We start from the raw sequence: 23,364 nt of genomic DNA, 5'->3' as shown, positions 1-23,364 counted from the left end.
ATCCTTTTAGCAACTCTGCTCATGTTCTTTTTTTTTTAAAGTACAGATGCATATTTCTCTGATCATAAGCGTGTCAGTCATGCTGGCATCTTCCATGTGTACTACAAATATAATGATATTAAATACTGATTGTAGTGTTTTTTTCAAGCTAAAAATAGCTGAGCAGTCTGACTAACACCTTAAGAAGATTTTCTGGTGGTTTAGTCCGCCCAGCTCCATCAGTTGTAAGAGCTGGCAGTTTAGATGTGTGCAATATTTGTGGTCTAAAACAGTGTAGGATACATTAAGATCTATTTCTGACAAACAGTGGTGAATATCAACCAGTTTTAATGGGAATTTTAATTATCCAACATAAAAGAAAAACTAGATCTTTTAGAACACATACATTATGTGTAAAATAATTCCATATCTTTATGAGGTACAGTTCATACAGTATAGGGTCATAAAAGATGCCTTTAGGATTGGTTCTAATCCAAATGATAATGGAAGTTACAAATGGAATCTTGTAAACATTCCTAGGAGAACTATTGACAAATATATACTTAAGGTATTTCTCTAGAATCGTCGACTGAAATGCTTACAGTGGAAACCTTCTATACAAATTGGCCTTTTTTTTTTACAGTTAGAAACATGTTTTCTATTGTGAATTGTTGCAGTACTTGTCTTCCAAGTGCAGCCAGTGCAAACTGTAGATTATATTGACAGTATAAAGGCATTCTTCTTCTCTGACAATAGACAGTTGAAGAGTTTCACTGAGCCAGACCCTCTCATGCACAGACAAGAAGCCTTCAACAGGACTGGTGCGACGCATCAGTGAATGGGGTGGGGGGGTTGGTTGGAGACAGAGACGGAGAGAGAAAGGGAGGGAGGGATGGTGAGAGAAGGGAATAAATCAGAGATTAAAGCCAGAGAACACGTAGTCATATGTGATGTCATTCCAGCTGCGAAAATCCACATTTCAGGCAGGCCATGCTTAAATCCAGTCTCTAAGAGTATTTATTCTTAATGAAATCAAAATGGACAATCTCTTAATCAACACTCCTGGTCATACTGTGCGTAATTCAGTATTCTTTTTATTTATTACCAAAGTGTTGGGAGATTTATTCATTGTATTTTGGAGTAAAAGGAGTCAAAATTCTGATGGTTATTTTGGTAACTAGGAGCCATTTTTATGTGTAATTTGTTGAGCTATTTGGCTAAACATGTGTTGACGTCAAAGCTGCATGGTTTGACACTTGTTTTCTGTTTTGTAGCATTAAAAGGATTGATTGCATCTGTGTGTACTTCACCCACTGACCTTAGATGAGCTCCTGTCGTCTGGAGAATAGAATCTACTACATGCCTCTCATCTTCCCTAGTTAATTCTCTGTGAATTATGCAAGTGCTCCCCTCTCATCCATCACTTACAGCTCTTGTAGAACATGCTGTCTGTGCATCTGATGGCTAAACTTACCCTTACTCTGAAAGAGAGTCAAATGATTAAATCATGGACTATTTATAGCATGGTGTTCACAAAAAAAATAAAATAAAATTAACTTAAAAAAAACAAACAAACCATTAACTCTAAGAATAGAATTTTTTTATTACGAACCCATATGACTGTACTGATTGCTTTTCTCCATTAATTTTCCATTCCGTTAATTTTTAAGATTAGAAAATTAAGCAAAAGCACCAAAACAATATAAAGTATCATTAAAATAGTTAACCATATATAAACTATATATATATATATATATATATATATATATATATATATATATATATAATAACCATATTCTAAGTCTTCTGAAGTCATACAAATGGTTTGTGTGAGGAACAGACTGAAATTTACGGTAATCTTCTGATAGTCTTCCCTGGCAGTGAGCTGCTAATCACTTTAACTAGATTATTGAGTCAAGTGAGTTGAAGTGAACTGAGTTCAATTTGTTAACCAATCATTCAGACTTTTTTTGTGAACTGGATCAACCGATTCATTGAAAATTTTTTACACGTTTATGAATTGGACATTGCTACTTCTATCATAAACTCTTGTGAATGCACCAAGGAAAGCTGGATGTCAAAACTTTTATTAACAATAAGGGCTGCGCAATTAATTGGAAAAATTAGCGACATAATGATAATGGCTCCTGTGATTAAATAGTAAAAGGTGTCGATTGCAGCATTACATTTAGGTTTATTTCCTCTAAAAAACAGTTATTAAAATTGCGAGTTGGTATGTGATGGTATAACATTTTCATGTTGCGATAATTGCTGAAGCTTTTATCACGGTATACTGTATTATCATGATATTCAAATAAGTTGCAAAAAAAGTATTGTGACTTCAACAGGTTTAATAACTTTTTTTCTTATATATAAAAAAAGAAGATTTAGATACAGTAAAGAAAAACTTACAAAGTAATCAAATGTTTCAAACAGATTTTAAGTGCAAAAAAATTATGAAGATTAATAGGCAACATGTTTCAATAATTCCCATTAGTTAAGGGGAATTAACTTGAATTAATTAGGTCCCATTAGTTAATGTTAGTTAATACATTAACTAACAATAACAATGAGCAATAGCTTTTTTTTTTTTCTTTTTTTTTACAAAAGTTATTATTCTTTGTAAACATTAGTTTAAAAAATACAACTGATTATTGTTAGCTCATGTTAGCTCAGGTCCATTAAATAATAGTTACAACTTTTGATTTTAATAATGTATTATTAAATGTTGAAATTACTTAATAACTAATATTAATAAATGCTTTAGAAGTGTTTTTCATTCAGTTAATGTTAACTAATGAATTAACTAATGTTACCTAATGGGTCCTTATTGTGAAGCTTTACACAACAATAAAGAATCCTAAAAGTCGTCCAGATTAAAATGTAAAAATGTTTAAGTCTTTAAGTATTTGGTACTACGATGCACACCATTGCGAATACAAAAATCTCAATGGCTGTTTAAAACATTTAAATACTGTTCAGAACAAGCGGGAAGGAAGTCGACCGGAAGTTGAAGCATCTTGTAGCAGAACTTCACCTGCTGTTAGCATTCCATTGACTCCCATTCATTTTGGCGCCACTTTGACAGCGAATAACTTTACATCTGAGGCGTTTGAAGACTCCATTTGTCCATTATTTATTTCTAAAGAAACACGACAATGTATAAAATGCTCCATTACCTTGTATCTTACGTTACGGCCCCGTAGAAGCAGTTTTTGTAAAAATAGGCTAACGATTGCGTCATAACCACGTGACTCTCTGTCGCACAGTAGAGAGATTACCGTATGGACAGGAGGAGAAGCTCGCGGGCAATCGGGGGGACGTGGAGGCAAAATGACAAAATAATTAATCAGAATACCTAGCAAAAGTTTCTCTTGCTCCTAGCTCATGGACAGCTCCTACTCACACTCTCCGTCTCTGCAAGTTTCGGAAGGGAATGATTCAGATTTCTCGCGCCACAGCCACTAGAAGACAGACGGGTTGCTCACGTCACATCTACGTCGTCAAGCTCTGTTTGAGTCTGCGCGTCAGGAACGGAAGTCCTAAAAAATCGCTAAAAATGGGCTTCACTTGTCTCAATTGAGTTCCAATGAGATGGCTCTGTCCACTTCTTATACTGTCTGTGGTTCAGAAACAGAAAGTAGCACAGCTGCTTTGTTTATGGGGTTACTGGGGTAACAGCTGCATTTCTACTGTTCCATCAGCGCCATCTGCTGTCAGAGAGTGAATGTGCATTTTCATTCAGCGCGTCTCCTTCACTCGTTCCACCATGCGCTTCTCAAATTGGGCTTGTTTAAATCAGTGCGCATGCCTCCTTGACGCAGCATACAGCGATGTTATGCAGTTTAACCAGTTGATGGGAAAAGTATTCTTAAAATGCATTCTAAAAATCAGAATAATTCGTAATAAATAATTATTCACGGTATTTTGAAGTGCCCACGATAAAAATATTGTGCGTGTTCATTATCGCGATATATCGTATTACTGTATAATGGCATGTCAAATTGCGAGTTGTGAAAATTACGTGATCTTGGACCTTTATGCAGTTCATGCCATTGTAAAGACTATAAGTCTATCCCGCGCAGCCTCGTTTTCATCCGCATAAAATTCTAACCTAAATAAGGTCTATTGCATGGTAAAAAGCATTCAGGACAGTATTTAAAAATTTCTCCTTTTGTGTGTGGAAGAAAGGAAAAAATGTATAGAGCTTTGGATGATGTTAATGATGTTAGTGATGATTTTCGAGTAGAAATGTGCTCTTACCTTTCTAGACAATCAATAGAATATCATAAACACTTAGGGTTGGCTTTTGACTTGGTTCAGTAAATATAACTTAACTACTACAGTACGTACAAACACCCTAGAAACACCAGCCATTGTTCATTGTCTTGAGCAATGTTGGAGCGTCAGCAAACTGAGATTTTGAAGCACTCTTGCCTAGAATTAAAATAGCATTTACAGCTGACTCTGGGTAATGGGACTATAGGGAAAACATCCAGAAGCCTCTGAATGTTGCCTTTTTTAGCACATAGCAATATCATTTGCAGAAAACCGACAAACAGTCATTACCAGACACAGCTGTGAAGAGCTTATAGCTTGAGCAGTTAACTACCATCATACTGATGCCTCTGTGGTTTTGACAATCAGATAAATAAATGATGACCTATGCATTTTTAAAGCAGTTTTAAAGCACCCATATTTATCCCTGCTACGCCCTGGTCCACAAGGTTCTGTCAGCATCTTTGAGCAGGGTAGACAACAACTGAGCATATTTACACCACGAAAAAAAAAAAAGCATTCGCTATAAAAGCAAAGGTGAAACTTATACATAGGCTGAAATGTTGACAAACAGATGTCATTCAAGACCTTTTGACCTCAGTCGCATAGAGAGATCGAAGGCAGTGTGTTGTAAATCACAGCTGAGCAGACAAAACAACCCAGTGAGTGTTTAGTCTGCAGTAAAATAATCCCGCACCATTCAAAGACGCAACCTTCAGCTCAGACATTTTCTTTTTCTCAAGATTGAAAGAAGCTGTCCGTGTAGTATCTCGAGGTGACCTACAGTGGATGCGGGTCTGAGTGAAACTACAGGAAGATCAGCGTTGATCTGCAGAGTTAGACCTGGTCAGGTGCACTCAAGGGGGTGATTGGGAAGAAAGCAGCGATGAGCGATCCTTCTCTAATCTGATCTCGGAGTCTTATCTGGCTCATCTCCTTCCCTCCAGATGCCTCCTCTGAATTTTCTGGAAAGCAGAAGATTTTCCTCTCGCTTTAAGTAGTTTAGGGCTGCACGATTAATCACGATAACGATTTCTTCTTTTCTCGATTCATTAAAAATAATCATTGTGATATTTGCTGGTTATTTGTCCCGAAAGTGTTTTTTTATATTTTTTTTCTTGACATTTATCATCTTGCATTGGTAACAAGCCTCCACTGTCTTTCCTGCTTGGGGTGGCCAGATGTCAAGAGCTTTCCTCCTATTAAAAGGATACATTTTCTGCCCAGTGTTTTACTTAATCTTCTCAGTCTGGCAACAGTGCGCACAATCTCTCTCCAGTATGTGTTTCTTCACGAGGTGTGTGTGTGTGCCATTTGCTGCTATTAAATCTGTGAGCGAACCTTCTCTGACGAACTGTAATAAATCCAAACATGAATCTCGATTGTGATTTGGTTGTGGTTGGTGAATAAACACACTTATGCACTCTATACTAAAAATGTAACATACTTTGGAATTATTAGAGTTAATATTAGGAATTTTTGTATATTAGGAATAATATTAAGGTTTTTGCAGTTTTAAAGTAAAACAGTTGAAAATAGCCACAGACTGTTTGCGGTGCTTAGCCATTTCAAAGATGATTAAAAAAAAAAAAGACAAGTTGCCTATCATTCTTTGTGGTCTGTTTGTAAGAATGTGCATTTGTGGAGCAATTTGGATATTATCTCATTTGCAACTGAATTGCTTATCTTAAAATATCTAATGTGAAACCATGCATTATCAGAAGTTGTATTAATGGTAAGTACTAGTGTTCAGTTTACTCTTATCAATACAATTGTAATCAATAAAAAATGTTTTAATGGATTTTCCGTTTGATGAAGCTATCATAGTTGAAGTATAGGTGAAGTCAGGTGAAGTATAGTCTGTTAGTGAGGAACACATGAAATGTGTATTACCTACATGGTAACACTTTAGTTTACGGTCAATTTCTCACTATTAACTAGTTGTTTATTAACATGCATATTACTAGGATGTTGGCTGTTTATTAGTACTTATAAATCACATTATTAATGTCTTATTCTGCACGACCATATTCTACATCCCTTAATCCTTCCCAATACCTAAACTTAACAACTACCTTACTAAGTATTAATGAGCAGTAATTAGGAGTTTATTGAGGCAAAAGTCATAGTTAATAGTTAGTTACTAGTGAGAATTGGTAATAAGACCATATTTATTTTTCACTAAAAATCAGTGTCCTTGTCTTGTTTAAAATAAAAATATTCAAATATCTGTAAAACAAAATACATTTGCCAGAACTGTAGCTATAAAATTATTTTCAGAGAAGAATTATTCTCATTCATTCCTTTTGAAGAAATATTTTACCCCTATATTTGTGTTATATAATATATTAACCCTAACTCAAAGCATGGTCACCATGTTTTAATCAAGGGTGTATAACCATGAAAATCTTAAGACGTTGCTTACACAGTTGCTTGTTCGAACAGGAATGATACAGTAGTCCATTAAATGGTAGTTGTAACCAAGTCCCTTTTCTGCTCCCAACAGTCCCTCTTGTTATTACACCATTACTTGATGGAGTGGACCAGGGACACATTAACAGGCTGTAGGGGGTGGTGTCTCTGGACACAGGCTGTTCATTACCTTACAGGCACAGGGTAGTGACGTTCTCTTCGGACCTCCTTACCCTGCGTTAGTGTAACGGCTGTGAGTTCGGGGAGGGGGGTGGGGTCTAGCCAGAGATCCTTTTGGCTCTGTTGTGAACCTCTTGTGTTGGCTCATTAAAATCAGATTGCTGATGCTTCCCGTTTTGGCGCCTCTCTCTCTCTCGCTTTTTTTCAAATGCCCTGCGGCATTATAACACTCGCTACCAAATTTTTTGACATTGTTTGCACCGCAGTTGCCTCTCTCTGCCACCTCCTGTGTCTTCTCATTATGTTTACCCAATTTGTACGACAAAAAAACTACCTCCCTTTCCTCTCCTTATTACTGCACCGTCAGCATCATTGTTCCCTCCTTTCAGGCTGGTTGACGGACAAATGGAGGTGCCCCGGTGCATATTGACAACCATTTAACAGGAGCAGTCAGATAAACGATTTTTCCAGAGCTGAACTAGATTGGTAGTCATCTATGTGGAACAGCCACCCTATTACTGACCACAGCGTTCTTGAAGAAAATAGCTTGGAAACCTGTATGAAAACATGTCAAATTACCTCTTAATTTAATGTCCACAGCCATCATCTCTAGAAAGCTGATGTGATGGTTGTGGCTATTAGAGGTCGATAAGATTGAATTTTGCCCTCTCGAGTTTCAATTTAGAGTTGTTTGAGCCAGGAAAGGTGGAAAATAACTGTCAAAGGTTTGTATCCATAAAACGCGCAGTTATCTTTCAGTGAGGATTTGAATATTGAATGCTCGAAATCATTTTATTTTAAAGATGTATGGTGATTGCATTGAAAAATCATTCCAGATACTCTTAAACAGATTGTGGATCAGTGGAAACTGGCTTATGATGAAGAAAGCCTCAACACTTTGTAAATAAATCTAGCTGTTTGAAAAATGTCTTTACTTTTGCCAGTCCAGTCAAAAAATGAGTCAAGAAAGAGATGTTAAAAATTGTGGCTGTCATATCACTTGTGAGTGTTGTGCATTTTGGCAATTGTAATACTGCAGAAACAGTAAGAGTAGTATAGTAGTATGCTATTCATATTATGTTATTAGTATGCTATTAGTATTATGCTGTAATATAGGCAATTAAAACTTTTGCTAGTGTGGCAAATTGTGTAATTTAAAGAACATCATAATTGAGATAAAGTCTTCTTAATTCCATGATGACTTTTTCAGCTGTTCTGCTCTGTCGGTGGAGTAACGCCATCATCTTCTCAGCCAGGAGGGTTGATGATTATTCAATTTCACATGCTAATGTTCCCAGTTAAGGATAGCACATTAGCATGTGTGGTCACAGTGAAAACACAAGAGACCACTAAATGAAAACTGAGAGAACCCTGGCAGAATATATTTCATATAAATTCACAAAGCAGAACATATGTGTTCCGATTTCATCCAAGAATGAAAATTTTGTCATCATCATTTATGCACCCTTGATTATAAAAATTAAAATTAAAATTGTGATTATTTGTGTTATTTAGCATGTCCAGGTTGTTCTATTATACAATTAAATATTGTTTGTGGTAGGGGTGTTGCAATATACCTGTATTGATGATAACTGTGATGTTTTAAAAATGTATATAATGTTAGTCCTACTCATGGTAATATCGTAAATAATCCAGCACCAGTAACTATCTGGTTGACACTCCAACATAGTAAGTTGTGGTATTGCACCTTAATGCTGATTGCCACCTGTCATAAAATGGAAAATAGAAAATGATGCAGTGAGTAGCCCTTACTGCCACGCAAATTCATGTCAGAGGAGGTGACGCGTGAAAGAGAGACACTAACACTTAAAAACACTAAAGTTTTTTGGATTCCGTAAAAAAGACAGGCGCTGCGTCCGAATGTCTACTTCCCTTCTATTCTATAGTATGTAAAAAATAGTATGCCATAATGAGTAGTATGTTCGAATTCATAGTATTCGAAAAAACAGTAGGCGAAAAGTGCTACTTCCGCTGAAATTTATGAGATCATTACCATCTCATGAGGCCACAGTAGAGGATTTGTGAATGGCAGTGAAGCAATGACACTGATGCTTGTAGGTCACATGAGAGTGACAGCATGGCGGATGTAGTATATCCAGATTTCATGCAAACTACCCATATTCATAATATATAAAACACTTTCTTCAATGAAGTTGGTTTTTCGTACCAAATGTAGTACCTACTAGATGATGTGAGATTTCGGATCTTGTCTAGTAGGTATATATGAATTTGATTTAATAGCCTTATTATTATATAATTTCTGTTGATATTGCCGAGTGAAATAGTCTCCTTTATTTATATAGTGGTTTATACAGATACAGTCAAATCATTAATATTGCCGAATTTTAAGTGTCCTAGACTAAGCACGCCAAAGACGACAGGTACCCCTTTTCCACCAAGGCAGAGCTGGTGCTGGTTCGGAGCCAGAGCCTAGTTTCAAATCGGTTCTTTGTTTTTCCACCGCCAAAGCACCAGCTCCGAACCAGTAAAACTGGTTCTTAAGTAGCACCAAATCATTGCAGGGTCTAGAACGGAGCCAAGAAAGAACCGCTTGCGTCAGAGGCTGGGGGCGGGGTTACCGTGGCCAACAAGACTGAAGAGAAACTTGTGACCGCCATTTTCAAATAGCAGCTAATCGAGCTAACAGCAGCTAAACACAATGGACGCGATTAAACAAAAACAGCAGTGGTCAGACGACGAAACAAGCTGCTTTCTTGCACTTTGGTCCTCTTCAGAAGTCCAGAGTAAGTTAGACGGGGCTTCGCGGACGAAACCGGTTTTGCAGAAAATACAAAGAGCCGCGCGAACACGTTGGATCCGCCGTGTTTGGATGCCGATGTAGGTCCGCAAAGCCATGAACATCAATAGCAAAGCAACGTCCATTGTTGATGATGTGTTTGTGTTTGGCGCCGCCACGCTAACGTTACTGGGAAAGATGAGACGTAGCTGTGACGTAAGACCTGGCTCTGCGCTGGCTCTTTTAGCCTGTGGAAAAGCAAACCGGTTCTTTGGAGGCTTGTCAGTCGAACCAACTCCGAACCGGCACTAGCTCTAGCTCCGAACCAGCACCTGGTTCTTGTTGGTGGAAAAGGAGTAAGGGACAAGGAACCTACACTCCATCAGGTGACAGAAATGGAGAAACAAACGTTGGGCGAAACCAGGCTCAGTCAGGAGGCCAGTTTTTCACAAGTCAGATTGTGAATTGATATCATTCAAAATATTTCATCCATCTCCTGTTTGAAGATTGGGATATGTCACGCCAGCATTTGTAGGGAGGAGGAGTTGTAGTCTGTCTAGCAGAGCTGTCGTTTAGCCAGTAGTGGACGAATGGCTTATCAATGACTGATGAAACTGCGTTGTGTTCCTAGCATGGCGCGTTCATAACTGGCCATAGGACTGGCCATAGGTGTCAATGCAGAGTTCTCTTCTGGTTGTTTGGTTCTTCACTGAGGATCTCTGCTGATGGCTGTCTAGTCGATGAGGATTTCACAGGGATTTAATTTGCTCCTAGAGCCCGTTTAATTGTCATGGTCTTCACTCAGGGCTGAGTTGTGTTCGTCTCAGTGGGCAGGTCCACCATTTGGTCTGGATATGGACTGGATTCTGAGCTTACCTGACTACAATAACCTCAGGATAAGAATGAGACAGACAGACAATATAAGTGTAGATGCCATTCCTCTTTTAATGTAACAACAAATACAACCGGTTTACCTAATTGATGCAGCCTAACAACTGCCTTATTATCATTAACGTAAATTATTTTGGCCATGATAATCATGTAGTGAAAATCTGGTATCGTGGCAACCCCTAGTTTGTGGTCTTCTTTTTTTTGTATGGATAATAGTAGCTTGGACATTCTGAGACTGGCGAGATGTCAAGTCAACAAATTTGCCAGTGCAAATAGAGAAAATCTGTCAAAGTGATGTGTGTGTGACGTGTCGTGCTTCTCCCATACTCCCAATACAAAAACGTTCCATTTTGTCTCCGTTTACAGCTTATGGGCACAATAAACCTGTATTAGAGATGCAGATGGTCGCAGATGTTGCCTGTAATAGAGACAAATAGTGCCAGTGTGTAGGATGCCCCTGATACTGATGTTAAAGGATTTGTAAGCTACTGCAGGAGCGATTACAACCAGACCCATTAATGTGGACCAGCTGCCACATTCACAGACATGCTCTCTCTCTCGCACAGCTGCTTAGTCACACTGTGAACTGCAGATATTCACAACTGACATGGATCAGTCACTGTGGATCAGAATAACTGTAAGCCCAAGTCCAGTAATGCTGTTTAGCCAGTGTTGGGGAAACTACTTTGCTTGCTAAGATGCCATCTTCACATAGATTTAACTGCATTCACGTTCTCACTGCTCTTTAAGATAACTAGTTAGGTTCACCAGAAGTATTTAATTATAGGCATATTTTCTTTCTGGCACAAAAACTGTCATGGTTCTTGAATCAATAAAATCTTAAATCAGGTGACATTACACTTGTTAAACAGATACATTTACCATAAATACAACAATACAACAACAAAAAAACACCAAGGGCCCTATCTTGCACCCAGCGCAATTGACTTTGTACACGGACGCATGTATCATTCCTATTTTGCACCCGCGCAAAGCGGACTTTTCCCTCCACAGACGCACGTCGGTTAACTAAGAAATACACTTGCGCTCCCCGGGGCGGTTCAGCGCAAAGAGGAGGCGTGTTCCGGCGCAAACGTTCCCTCATGCTATTTTACAGGTTTAGAAAACAATTGCGCCACTGACCGAAAAAAAAACAGTTTAAAGTCAGTGGCGCGTTGCGCATGTTATTCATATGCTATTTTAAGGGCGCATGCTTGGCCTTAATCAATGTAGCGTGTGCACAACGCGCATACACTTTGATTCTCTCATCTACACACAGATGCAGCAGTTATCATTTTTGCAAATCATACATTATTACGATAGATAGATAGATAGATAGATAGATAGATAGATAGATAGATAGATAGATAGATAGATAGATAGATAGATAGATAGATAGATAGATAGATAGACATTTTATTATAAAAGCATACACATAGCTTACACATTTACCCAAATTATCATACGCCTGTTTAACCGAAGTTAATTTGGGTGTGTTTCTCCATCCCCAACGTCCCTGACGAGAACGTCGGTCTCCTCGGCCTTGAACTGCTCCTGTCGTGCGCCTGCAAATCCGCCGTTATAATAGGAATCCACTTTAGAACAAGCGCGCCTGCTCTTAAAGGGAATGTGAAATGTCGCTCTGATTGGTTTATTTCACGTTACTCCCAAACCACACCTATGAATAATGAAGCTACTTCAGACCAACCCCTTTTAGATTTGCGCCGGGCGCAAGAGTCATTTATCCCGCCGGGAAAATAGCAACAGCGCCAAGACCCGCCCACAAAGTTACTTGCGCTTTGCGCTTGACACTTGCGTTTCAGATCGTTAAAATAGGGCCCCAACTGTTAAAATGATGATGAACAGCAGAATTTTAAACAGGACCTAATTTACCCTTTTTCAAAGTTTTGATTTTGTTTTTGGGGTCTACTACAACAGGTTTCATGCCTAAATGTTCAAAAACACCTTATTTTTCACATATTTTACATTGTTGCAGCAGCTGTCTTAACAGTCTGTCTGCAACACTTTGTAGTTCCTGTCTTTATAAAGCCATTTCTTCCAAAAAGTGCAATGTGCTCTGATTGGTCAGCTTGACTACTGTATTGTGATTGGTCAACATCTTTGCGCGTTTTGTTAATTTGCAGAACTTTCATGCTCAAACAGTAACATTACACGCTAAAGAAAGTTGAAAATGTAAATAATCATAATAGCACCCCTATAATAAATATATATATGCCATAAAAATTTCCACATAGTGATGTTACATTGTTAAAGAAAAACTATTTTGAACTTGAAAGATGAACTACTGTTACACCACTGAAGAATGTAGTGAAATTAGTAGCGGCGCTTCTTTTAGTGATTCCTCAACATTGTCTTTAACCTATGAGATCCTGTGCCGCTCTGCTCTCGATACTCTTTGCATTTGCGTTTTTGTTTACTGCGGCTGCATGGCCATAAATCAAGACCGATTTATTTCTTCCAAGCCCACTGATTCCTGTGTGGTTATTTATGTATCCATATGGAATAGACCTTTCTCCACCACTGCAGTGAAGAGTAGTGCTGCTTCAGTACCTGAACTCAGCAAAACGCCTCTTTATATTTACTGCAATCCCCCCAGTCAGCATCAAGCCACCCAATACCAGCCAGACAAAAGCTTCTGAATTCTGGCCCCTAACAACTAACAATGGAGGGCCAACTCTGCAGGGAATTACAGTCAATGGGTAAAAGCCTTTATTGAGGTGTAGGGGGACTAAGAGGCAGTTTATCTCTGTATGTGTTTAAAGAAATAGTTTGACCAAAAATGTCAATTGAGTTGTACTCTGCCTTCTGTTGAACACAAAAAAGAGATTTAGGTAGTGAAAAAAGTGCATAGCCCATTTCATTTATGCTCTTTAGAACGAGCAGCTTATCCAGTTACTGCCAAACACTGCTTTGATGACACCGTTATCAAAGCAATTTTTTACAATTAAGTAAAAAGCGATTTCTATGGAGCTCCTAAAGGGACATGGTGACGGAAAAAAATATGAGATTGGTGGAAAAATAATAAGTCAATGCTTTTGCGTTCGTTCGCAAAATGCTTGCATTCCACCGAGAAACTTTGCGGTCACTCGCAAAGAACGCAAAAGCATTGACTTATTATTTTTCCTCCCATCTCATATTTTTTCTTCACCATGTCCCCTTAAGGGTTCCGTGGATTTCTACTACATAAGATTTTTATTTATTTATTATTATTACAAAAAGGTCATCATTTTTTACGTCAAAATCTATTTTTATTTCATAATACATAATTATAATTATATCATAATTATTTTTTATCTCATAGCTATGACTTAGTATGTTATCATTTAGACTTTTTATCTCATAGCTATGACATTATGTCATAATTTAGACTTTTTAATCACAATTATGATATAGTATGTCAGTTTCAACCCTTTATCTCATAGTTGTGACATAGTATGTCATAATTATGATTTTTTTTATCTCAGTTATTATGACTTATTATGTCATAATTTTGAATTCATCATAATTGAATTAGTCACAATTCTGACTTTTTATTACATAATTCTGATTTAGTATGTCATAATTTTGACTTTTATCTCATAAATATGATTTACCAAAGCATTCTCTCACATGGAAGAAATGGGCTTCCATAGTATCCTGTTGCCATAATAAGTTCATTTTCAATGAATCAAAGGGGAAAAAAAATACTTATTTATGTTTCAGCTTATTTATGGACCTGTCTCTATTAAAAGCTCTTAGAAAACTGTCATTATATGTTACTGATGATGCACAATAAAACAGTTTGGTATAGCAACTTTTTCTCTTATATTCCTTACTTGAAAGCCACAACCCAGATCTTGAATTTCTATTTTTAGCATCTCTATTTCTTTGCCCTGAGCACTAAATGATTGTTCTCTTAGCACTCTGACCTCTCTAACAGAGAGGTGCATTATGGGTGAAGAGAAAGTAAACTCCAGCAGTCTGCTGCTGTATCACAGTCGTAATCTCTCTGGATCATTAGATGGAGAGCGGGTCCCGTTTGTTATTGACTGGTTCCCGGTAAGCGCTGCTGCCAAGCCAAACACCCCCTGGCTACTCCATTCAATTTATTCATGAAACGAAATTTTTTAGCTTCGGCCCCTGGAGGCATATTCATTATTCCCGAAGTAAATCTGCTCACAGTACAGTTGAAGAAAAAGAGTGAAAGGCAGGAGGTAGATTGTAGGCAGACAGGAGGCAGCTCGGTTGATAGATTTTTAGTTTTTATTCTATGCTTTAAAATTTTACTACATTATTAATCACTTTTTTTAATAGGGTGTTTTATGTTTGTCAACAAATGTTTTAGGGCATACTCATACTGTAGTTATTACATCTTGTCCTATATTTTTTAAGTGAGTTTTATTTTGCATGAACTGCATTTTATTTTATTTTATTTTATTTTATAATGTTTCCTGAGGTGCACTTATAATGTTAGTATGATTGTTACATAAAAATTGTCATAATTTAAAAATGAAAGGCCATTTTGTGCCCTGATTATAGCCCTCTGATTATAACACTCTGTTGAAAGGGGCGTGTCTGCTGTGAGTCTTAAGTGTAAATGCCCACTGCTGTGATTGGTTAACATCTCTGCACATGGAAATAAGTATTACATGTGGGACTCTCTCGGAAACTTTTACTACGTTTTTACTATTACAGCTGTCGAAATGAACTATTTGTGAATGTTGCATGAAATGTTGCAGTGATTAAGCATTGTAGCCAATGACAGACATGTCTCGATTTCAGCAACTTGATTTCTGCACTCTCACGAATGCTTTCATCATAACAGTTCAAACACGATGTAAATAAGAGATTCATTGTGCAGTGTAGACAGCGTCATTGATTATAATTGGAGTTTTGGAGAGAGTCCAGAGCTCAGTCACTGATAAACTTGCGCTGTATGATTGACAGCTCCAGCAATTGTAAAGGGAGTGTTCTTTGATCGCTTTCTATATATAATTTAATCACAATTTAAACAAATATTTTTCATGCTATTAAGAGAAACAATGTGAAATTGACTTTTTATTCGCTAGCTTGATTTACTGACACATAAACAGCAATAAACGATTTTGAGAGAAAGAACATCTGACTGTACATGAATCGATCACTGATCACAGTTCAGGCATTAGAATTAACACAGTTACTTAGATGTTGTGGCATTACTTTAGGGTCCATATCTTACAGTAGAAGTCTGTTTGCAAAGCCTGCCCCGAAATAGCGACTGATTTACCAAATAATCCACAGTTAATTGTCCCGAACAAACAAACAATGCTCTACTGAGACGTTCTCATAGTTAAAAATAAATAACCACTTTACTAGCATTAGGATCCTTTGGACGGTAATGTTATTTTTAGTCCAGTGATCCTGTATCTCTCTGAGTCTGCAGAGGCGGTCTTTCAACGCGCTATTACGTCATAATGTGACAAAAACCGAAGCCAGTCGTTTTTGGAGCTTGGTTTCAACAAAAGCTGTTTTTGGATTAACTAGGAAGTTTTGAGTTCTGAAACTTACAGGATGTTTTAGTAGTAAAGAACCTCAGATGTTGATACTTTAATTGACAGCTTTAATTATTGGTGCTTCCTAAGGCACTCTTACTATTTGCTCATATTAAGTAATAAACTTGCCACAGACGATGAGGAATGATGTTAATGATTTAACACTTTGGATCTTTGAATGGTACTTCAGTTTTTGAAGGCCAAATTACAGACTTGCTTACTTTTTTGAAGCCCTGCGACAGGTTTGTTATGAACCCATGAATTGGGTTAGTAAAACTAACTAGAACTCAGTTAGTAAAAACCTCACCACTAAAAACCACGGCTTGAATTGTACACTAGATCTCTGATTCATTAAATAATTTGGTACAGCAAAGTCAAGGATTTTTTTCCTCTTCCTCCCTCGAAAACCACAATAGATAAGAAAAGTCGGTCGCAATTTTCGTTTCATGACGACGTTTTACATGACAGACCCAGTCACGTTACCCAGGCCAGACGTTACCCATCCCTGTGTTGGACAGAGGATCACTGACTAGTGAGATGGATCTGGGATGGACCCCAGGAGCTGGGAGATCCATCCACACTTCTACAATCCTCTTGTCCAGACGGATGCGTGCCTCTGGTGATCTGTGACATGGCCGCAGACTAGTATGAGTCAGTTATTTATACCTCCAGAAAGAAATTTGGATGGCTGTTTGTTGGTCATGGAACACAAGATTAGAAATGTTTGTCTCTAAGCCACTTAGTGCAGCAGATCAACAGGAAACAAGGGTAGCCTCTGTGATGGCCCTATTGTGATTAATGCAGGATATCATCTATCTGTGAGCCCAGTGACTTTAAATGAGTTAATTTGTCTATAAGAGTATATTTCCAGAGGTTTTATATTAAGCACGGTTCATAGCCTTTCCACTAGTTTCTTTGAAACCGGGTCAGGGCGCACCCGGTACGATTATCTCAGAGTCTATCCCTCTGACGCACATAATTCAGATACCTCACAGCACTAATCTCTTTCCCATGCAGTTGTTTTTGCATTGCATTAAACTCTACAAGCTGTCATCCCTATGTCTATGTCTGTTGTACCTAGAAATCAACTTAAGCAATCAGCTTATATCTGAATAGTATGTTTTTCGAGTAAAGGCACATTTGCTCTTATTTATGTTATGTAACCAGCACATATAAAAATGCATTTACATGTGATATTTCATGGTATTTATATTTGGTATTTTGGCGGGTAATATGACGGAAAAAGAATATCACGAAATGAGTCATTTTATTTTATGATTTTATCGTTATATACTATATCATGATATAGATAATATTGCTTTTGCTTTTTGCTCAAGTCGACACAAAGAAACAAATTAAAAGCAATAGGACAAAAACCACAACAGAACAAAGCAACAAATGGATCAACCTGAAAAACTTCAAGTCCTAGAAATAAGAAATACTACATAAATTGTTAAGTCAAATGTAACAAAAAAAATATAACAAAATAAAACCCTGCATAGTCTCAATCTGTGTAAATTATATAAACATTTATTCTTATTAAAGTTACAAAAGTGATTCAGACAAGAGCAGTGAGTGATTTTCTCACTTTTGTTGTTTGATTAACCTTAATGCCGTGGTTCTCAAAGTGTTGGGCGCGCACAGGGGTTTTTTTCAGCAGAAAAAAAAAACAGGACACAGCCGTTGCAACTGCGTTCAAGTGCATGAAAAGCCTTTAAAAAGAGGCTAACACCGATTCCAAAAAATCGGGTTGAACGAAAAAGTTTGAGAACCACTGCGTAAATTTGAGAATGACACAGATTGCACCAGGTATGTTAGGCTGCTGTCACTTTTAGACATAATGCACTGAACCAATATACTTTTAGCATTATCTTTCACAACTGTTTACGTTCACTTAAGACATAAACTCACAAAGGCAGCCATTTTTACACACAAGTGTGTGTATTTGACCGCTCGAGCCCAGTAAGTCGGCAAAAACCATCTCTCAGACAGCGTGCACACATACACCGAAAATCTTTCTACTTATTGCACTTGAATTGTTTATAAACACTTGTTATAAATTTGTAAGTCTTAAAAACACATTCAGTTGATTAGCTTTCATGACAGCACAGCCTGGCAACATCACATGAGCGTAATAGAGACGATAATCCAAAATCGGCATATCACCCACCCCTAGTATTTGCTGAGACAAATGAAAAACCCACTAATGATAAGTATTAAATTTTTGCACGTTCTTATTTATACTGCGTTGCTGGACACGAATACTACCTCACATTGGCCCTCATTTATCAAAAGTGCGTACACCAAATTTCCAGCGTACACCTGGCGTACACCCAAAACCACGGTGACTTTGAGATTTATCAATATGGACGTTGGCGTACGGCACGCTCAAATCCTACGCCAGCTCAGGAGGTGGTGTACGCACGTTTTGAATGCGGGAATGCGCAGAAAAACAATTCCTAACACCACAAAACGCACTGACAAACTAAAAGATATAATATATTATGACCCACTGTAAAAAAACAACAACATAGTAATTATAAACTTCAGTGTTTATTTTTGTGCAACATGGACTTCAATGTTTAATTTGTGTGAATTTACCAAAGCATTTGAATTGTAGGCATATGTATTCCTTAAGTTGCGAGCCTGTGCGCTTTACCTGACGTTTCAAGCCTTGTTTATACTTTCGCCTGGCTCCGCAGCGCGAGTCTCTGCAGACTGCGCGCGCACCTCCCCAAACGGACGAGGCGTTTATACTCGACGCGCTCGCCGTTGTACTATTCTTTGAAACGATGGTTAGGCCAGGGTTAGTCCCGGCAGGTGTGCACGGACTGGGTTTAGTAATGAAAGGCTTTCAATGACCAAAAAAATAATTAAGACTGACAAAATAATAAAAATGCCATTCTTCTTAATTAAAATAATAATAATAATAATAATACAAATAATAATAATAACGACATTCTTCTTCTAAATAACAATAAGCGTCATCATTAATAATAAAAATCTAGAAATCAATTTTGTTTCTTTCCACTTCCCTGGTTTCGCTTTCTCTTTCTCAAAGAAGTTTCTCTTCTTTGCCGTCTTCCGTGTGTCCATGGCGTAAAATGAGGGCGTGGGGGGAGCGGAGACTTGAATATATAGGGGCGTGTTATTCTAATGACGATCGATTTCAGCCGCGGCATTTATCAAGGGCAGGTATTGCGTACACCAGAATTTCAAAGGTACGCACAGCTTCATAAATCAGGCGATGAGAAGAGTGTAAGCATAATCTTACACCAATATATACGCCCGTTTCTACGCAAGATTGATAAATGAGGGCCATTGTGTGTGCTTTCACTTGGTGCACAAAATAACTAGTGAAAAAAATCCCAGAGACATCCAGAACACACCAGAGCAACACCACACACCTATCTTGTAACACCCTTGCATTTTGTTGGCGAGTTGAGTTTTCTTCATATCCTTCAGAAAAAGTTAAATATAGTTGTAAGCTGCATCTGAAATCGCATCTAATGTCTAGTAGGTACTACATTTGGTTTGAAACATACTTTGTGACCATTAAAAAGTATGTTTCTATGTAGTATGAATATGTGTAGTATGAATGAAATTCGGACATACTACATTGGCCATGTTGTCACTGTTTTGTGACTTACCGGCATCAGTTACGCTGCATCTCCCGTGGCCTCATGGGATTGTGAAGTGTTCATCAGATGCGCACTTCAGAATCTCGGTGGAAGTAGTAGGTCATCCAGGTTTTTTTCGCCTACTGTTTTATGAATACCAAGAATTCAGACATACTACTTGTCTCACATACTGCTTTTCTCTTACTACATTGTAGGAAAGTAGGCATATTCAGAGTTTCGGACACAGTCAGACTTCCTTTTAATCAACAATTTCTTCACATTTCTTCTAGGCTGTGTGATTGTAATAATTTTTTTTTACTTTTGATATTTTTTATAGCAATCCATAACAGTAAAATGAATGCAACTGTTGTTAAGCGCAAGTTGTGGTCTCTTGCGAACACATTTGTAATAATCAATGAAACCGTCTAAACTGCAAAAAGAATAAGAAAATGTTGACACTGTGTCTGTGCTTTGTTGATTTGTTGAAGTGGAAGTGTTGTAGTTCTGTCTTGATTGGCCACTGCATTCATTTGCTCAAGGAATTATAGGTTACAATGCTCAATCGCTCAAAAAAAGAAAGAAAAAAGTTGTAAGTAGAAACCAATGGGATTAGATAAACATGGAATACACTGTAACCATAATCATTATGCAGCCTTAAATTCTTCTCTTTTAGCTCTTACCAGATAAGCAAATACTACATTTAATTCACAAGGCATACATTACTAACAAACATAACAGAACCTGAGGAATTTCTGCGAATGTTTGTTATTCACTGGATATTTTTTCCTTTTAAATATCCACAGAAACTATACGCACACTAACAAATCTAAGCTGCATGGTGAAATGCGGGCATGCGGGCTGAACCCATGTGTCTTTTTTGAAAATCATTTTCTGACACTTTGAAAAGAATCCACTTCATCTCTTGTTTCATACTGAAACCTCCTTTTTTTACATTTGTCCTGGTCACCCTCTGCATTCCGATTTTAGCACGGTTGTGAATCCAGCGCTATCTGCATCCTCTCTATGATAATTTTAGCCTTTCATCTTCTGAGCATAGTGGGCATCACAGGATCCAATCTCGCCACAATCAGCGAGTCAAAGATGGCCACAGCCAATCTCCTGCGTTCATGTTTAATCATATAAGAGATGACAGTGTCTATATGGGTTTGCTTGTTTTATTGCAGCCCTGGAGTCGTCTGTGTGTTATTAGAAAAAAGGGTTTCATTTGAGGACAGTCTGCTTCTGCACATCATTGTGACCTTTGACCCAGCTGCATTTGCCGGCTCCACTGGCTTTTTGATTTATTTTCTCACTCTGATCCACCAGGCAAGAGAGAGTTGGTCTGAAATTGATAGATACATACTTCAATAACAAAAGCAAAATGAAATCTCGATGCCACATATGGCATAAGAATATATTGTTGGGGTGGGATGCATGCCTTAGCAAAGCAATCTCAGAGAAGACCAAACCTTGAATTGTGAAAAACAAAGGGTCTGTTCCAAAACTTAGTCAACTGCCTTGCTATGTACTGCCTACATAGAGAGTTACCTTTTGAGGCATCCTCTAAACCTAAGTGACCAACTTCAATTGACCAATATCACTTAGCATGAGTTAGCAGTTGAAAGGCATTGATTTTTAAAGTTCAAGTGGAACTTTTAAGTGGAGTTAGCATTTCGCTAAGCTAACACTGTGATAGGCTACTGAATAAATTTACTTAAAGGTATAGCGGAGGATTTTCTTTTTCCGGGTGGATCATCAAGACTATTGGTCCTCCTAAGTGTCAATCATTCTGGTGATATGTTTACGTAAGGCCGTCGTACGTGCTCGTGCACACGATTCACACAATGGCGTGCGCTCAAAACACAGGTTGGGCTTCCCACTGATGCCTCAGTCGCGAAGTTTCTACTTGACAGGTAAAGTTTGGCATGCTATTTGGAGAAATCGATTTAAAATCACTGCTAGTAAAAGTTAATGTAAGCTATGATTAGCTCGTGCATGCTCTCTCGTGCACACGTTTAATAGGCGTTCCCTCTCGGGAGTACATTTACATTTACATTTACATTTATTCATTTAGCTGACGCTTTTATCCAAAGCGACTTACAATTGCTATATATGTCAGAGGTCGCACGCCTCTGGAGCAACTAGGGGTTAAGTGTCTTGCTCAGGGACACATTGGTGTCTCACAGTGGATTCGAACCCGGGTCTCTCACACCAAAGGCATGTGTCTTATCAATTGCGCCACACCACCCCTGGTGGGGTGAGTAGGTAGAGTGTTGCGCATGTGCATTTTTTCAAAAAGTGGAGAGGGCGGTTCTTTTCTAAAATTCGGGAAAATCCTCCGCTATACCTTTAATAATTATAAAAAGGCAGTACAATTTTAAACAGTCAATTTGAATTACACACTGAACTATTTTTGTCAATACTTTTGAATCTATTCATAAACAAAATTTGTCCTCCATCTGGATACTTGGATATTTTTTGTTTTGACTCAGTGCATTGTGGGATGGCCTTCTCCAAGTAGGATACATATGATGTTGCCTTGGAATTTGCCCGAAAAGAAGATATCTTATAAGGCAGCAATAATTAATTAGAATGTCCGCTTTCGCCTCAACACCACATGCATGTGTCATGGTCATAAATAAAGATGTATTGTTTGTTTTGTTTTTGTTACATTGCTCCATAAAATTTGCAATGTGATGCATGGATTACTTTTTTTATGCCTTTATGACCTTTTTAGAGCTTGACATTTTTGGTTGAATGAAATGTCAATGTTGGGACAGAAACCTCTCAGGTTTCATTTAAATATTTATTTGTGGTGCAAAAGAGTGTAAGTAACTGATGACAGAATTTTCATTTTTGTGTGAACTATCCTCTCAAACAGGAAATTGTTATAATTCACAAGTATTGCAATAGTATATAAGCCTCCAATTTTATTTATTTACTCACAAATCCTCGGTTACAACATTTTTCTTTCTTGATGAACTGACGGCACTCATTGACAGTGCACAGGCATAATCACATGAACAAAGCCGTCAGCTCACACACTCATCCGTGTTGCTCCATTAATTAGCTTTCCTATTCAGTACCTCACATTCCTAATGTGTTAATAATGGTTGGATCCAGCCTCCAATAACACTTTGGCTGCCAAGCCGCTACCCGCGAATACACGCCAGTGCTCTGTGATTCTGTCCGCTCAGTCCTTCCAAAACCTCCTCCACTATCCATTACTGTCTTTCTCACATCATCCCTCCATTATATTAGATACTTCTTCCTTCCAAAAACACACATTGAAAGACCTCATGAAATTGCCTGATGATGGCAAGTGTTTTTTGGTGTGTGTGATTCACTATACTTGCCACATTTCCTGCTGATAATAAGCAAAAAGAATGCAGAGATAACTAGTAAAAAAAAATGGTGTACTTCAGGGGCCTAATTAGGTTAGCATGTTTTGCGTCTTTGAGAACTCATTTAGAATTCTGCTTCCGCAAGGAATCGGAATATGACTTTGATGTAATTGTTCCATCCCCCAACCCCACCACCCCCTTAATGCTCGACCCCATGATGCTTTGTGTGCTCTGAAATGTTTCACATTTTCTGTTGTTTTACCAGTGTGTGTGTGTGTGTATGTGTGTGTTTGATATGAAGTGTTCTAATAGAGCTCTGTGGCTCTTGTCTTTTGTATTGTTTGGTGTGCTTCTACAGAAAACTGTCGTGT

The 23,364-nt window shown here is 37.9% G+C and overlaps 1 protein-coding gene across 4 annotated transcripts in view; it reads left to right on the top strand.

Moving 5' to 3' along the window:
• The window catches only part of ppp2r2bb (protein phosphatase 2, regulatory subunit B, beta b), a 73,109-nt gene that overhangs the window by 30,335 nt on the left and 19,410 nt on the right, over positions 1 to 23,364 (top strand). The gene's annotated exons all lie outside the window — the stretch shown is intronic.

Source organism: Rutilus rutilus (assembly GCF_951802725.1).
Source record: "Rutilus rutilus genome assembly, chromosome: 18".
In the NCBI taxonomy this organism is placed as follows: Eukaryota; Metazoa; Chordata; class Actinopteri; order Cypriniformes; family Leuciscidae; genus Rutilus; species Rutilus rutilus.
Note: the sequence above shows the minus strand (reverse complement) of the source record. Positions and strands in the feature narration are given on the sequence as shown.